Source organism: Propithecus coquereli, unplaced genomic scaffold, assembly GCF_000956105.1.
Source record: "Propithecus coquereli isolate 6110/MARCELLA unplaced genomic scaffold, Pcoq_1.0 Scaffold97, whole genome shotgun sequence".
Classification (NCBI taxonomy): Eukaryota; Metazoa; Chordata; class Mammalia; order Primates; family Indriidae; genus Propithecus; species Propithecus coquereli.
The window spans coordinates 2,544,263-2,547,595 of record NW_012156062.1 but is presented as its reverse complement, the minus strand read 5'-3'; positions in this window follow the sequence as shown (position 1 = coordinate 2,547,595).

Below are 3,333 nucleotides of genomic sequence, written 5' to 3'. Positions count from 1 at the left end.
TTATTTTTGAAGTTTTTAATTTTAAAACTTTATCATCATTTCCATTGCAAAGTTACAAATTGTGGTTTTGACTGATAGATTTTATTTCCTATTTTTATTAGTTAGGAAAATTGGGCTGTAAGTAATAGTATACCAGAAAAAAAAAACAGTGGCTTAAATGATTTAAAAAATAACTATTAATTACCCCACAGAACAGAAATGTGAAACTGTGTGGTTCCAGTGTTGGTTCAGCAGCTTCTGCGCTGTCATCACGGAAGTGTTGGCCTTTGTTCTCAGGTTTGTTGCTTCGTGGTTACAAGGTGGCTGCTGAAGCTCTAAACATCGCGTCCTCCCTTGGCCAGGTCCAAAGCTGCACAAGCTGGGGGTTGGAGGGGCTTAGGAGCTCTCGCAAACGTTTCTGTTTCAATCAGACAGCAAAATATTTCCCAGATGTCTCCCGGCACGTTTCCCTGCTCTGCGGACGGTTCCGGGCTGCGCTTCGCGTTCTCGCTTCCTCAGCCGTGGGCGGCTCAGCACTCGGCTGCGCGGGCTCCGTCCGGCTGCCTTTCACGCGCCCCGCCGCTGGATGGGACTCTTGACTTGTATTCACAGACTCTGGAAAAATGCGATGGAAAAATCACATTCTGAATGTTAATAGAGGTTTCTTTAGTTCTTGAATTCCTATGTTTGTGTTGTTTTAGTTTTGAATGAGTCGAAGAGTGTGATGAGTTGAACTTGGGTTAGGTGTGTCCGTATCATGTCACTAAATCAAGCCAAATCATGCAGTTTTATTCAGACATTGTATGGTTATGGTATAATCTAATATAAAATAGGTAAATAATTGAAAACAGGGCTGGGCGTGGTGGCTTGTAATTCTGACACTTGGGAGGCTGAGGCAGGAGACTTGCTTAAGGCCAAGAGTTCAAGACCAGCCTGAACAAGAGCAAGACCCCGTCTCTGCTAAAAATAAAAATAAAAAAAATTAGCCGGGTGTGGTGACGCATGCCTATAGTCCCAGCTACTTGGAAGGCTGAGACAGGAGGATCACAGGAGTTTGAGGTTGCTCTGATCCATGATGAGGCCGCTGCACTCCAGCCTGGGCAACAAAGCAAGACTCTGTTTCAAAAAAAAAAATTGAGACCAGAGCCTGGACATAATGATCTTTAAAATCTTAAATAAAAAGTTCTAATTTTTAAAAACCACATTTACCATTTAAAATGTAGCTTTATTTTTTTCCTGTGGTTTTCAAATATGGGTAATTTTTTTCTGTTAACTTGATTTTATGTTCTTTTATTGGGTGTTGACAAGAGTAGAAATGAGAAGGGAGTGGCTTAATGAAGCTGAGTATAGAGGAAGAAATGATTTTGGAAAATTTTCTAGCAAGAACCCTTCTTGCTGGGTCTTGGAAAAATTAATGGCGTTACTATTATATTTATCTGCGGGTAGGTGTCTTGCCCCTCAACATTATGTTCCAGAGCCTTAAATTATCCTAGGGAAATTTATAGGGGGCAACAGGACAGGTGTTACCTGGGGGGCGCCAGGATAGTTACTTTCATAAGACAGCAGGAAAAGCAAGTAGAAATTTGGACATGAGTGACAAAGTGAGAATATGCAGGTAAAATGAATTCTTGAAGTCATTTTAGGATCCAAGGGACAGTTACGTAACAGAAGACAGAACAGCAGCCCAAACATACAAAGAGATAAGGACATTGAGTGATGTCACTAGTTTTCAGAATGTTAGCATAATTCTAACGTGAAGACTGGGTGGACGAGAAAATCGATAGCTACAACTCAGCTCGGAGTGGAGGTGCATATTCCGGAGGTGGTAAGGGATAGGTTTTGTTCTAAAAATACAAACTGAAACAAAATAATTGTGATAATCATTTCACAAAGTATATGTGTATCAAATAATTTGTATACTTTGAACATAAGCAATTTTCATTTGCCAGTTTACCTCAGTAGTGCTGAGGTTGAAAAGGAAATTCAAGAGGCAAAAAAAATCATGTGGTGAAAGAAGTCTCATGATGGGGCTTTCATTGCTTCTCGTCTCTTTGCTTTCACGTCCTGATTCTTTTCTGGTATCAGAAACAGAAACAAAGTAGAGAGATGAATAAAATTCTGGAGTATTATTTTCCTTATTTTGAGAATACTCAGAAAACATTTTTTCATATGCTATTGTTTGACAAAGATGTAATTCTATTGATCTTGTTATCAGGTAAATCAAGTTTACAGAATTAAGGAGCACTAATATTTGCGAATAAAATAGAATTCAAAAAGAAGCATCTGAGTTAACTATATGGAAATATATAACATGGAAATATAAATTAGATTTTTCTTTTATGAATCTGTTATGTCAATTTGTCTACAAGAATTATATGCCTGCTCTAGGTCTGATAATTGTTATGGACTTAGTGAAATACAAGACGATCCGACGGCATTTGCTCCGGGAAGTTTGCAGGTGAGGAGGGGAAAAGCAGGCAATCGACCGCTCGCACTGACCTCTTAAGTTGTCAGGGGTAAGTCCTGGTTTCTCCGAACTTATTAGTGGTTTTCTTACGTGTAGGCCTTGTTCTGAAAGGTTCCATTCAGACCGTAAATGAAGTGTATAGGCACATATCCTCACTTCTTAGCAAGTATCTTGTTCCTGAGCATGGTAAACTAGAGAATGAGTGGGAAGGCACAAGTGAATGGTTTTCTTTTTATCTTTTTTTAAGTGACAAGGTCTCATTCTGTCACCCAGGCTGGAGTGCAGTGATGTGATCTTAGCTCACTGCAACCTTGAACTCCTGGACTCAAACGATCCTCCTCATTCAGCCTCCTGAGTAGCCAGGCTTACAGGTGCATGCCACTATGCCCATCTAATTTTTTAAAATGTTTAAAATTATTTTCTGTAGAGGCAAGATCTCACTCTGTGGCCCAGGCTGGTCTCAAACTCCTGGCCTCAAGTGATCCTCGCTCCAGCCTCCCAGAGTGCTGGGATTACAGATGTGAGCCATGGTACATGGCCACAAGTGATATATTAAATATTATCTGAAAATTTCTGAAAGCCAGAGGGAGGAGCACAGGCTGGAGGTGTGACTGTAGATTTTAAGAGGACATATTTTGATGGTAATAGAAAAATGTTGGAAAGACTCCAGATAAAAGCCATCTTCATATAGCCACCTAACCTTTGACAAAGCAGACAGAAACACACTGGGGAAAAGAATCCTTATTCAATAAATGGTGCTGGGAAAACTGGATAGCCACATGTAGAAGACTGAACCAGGATCCACACCTTTCACCCCTCACAAAAATCACCTCACGCTGGGTAACAGATTTAAACCTAAGGAGTGAAACTATTAGAATTCTAGAGGA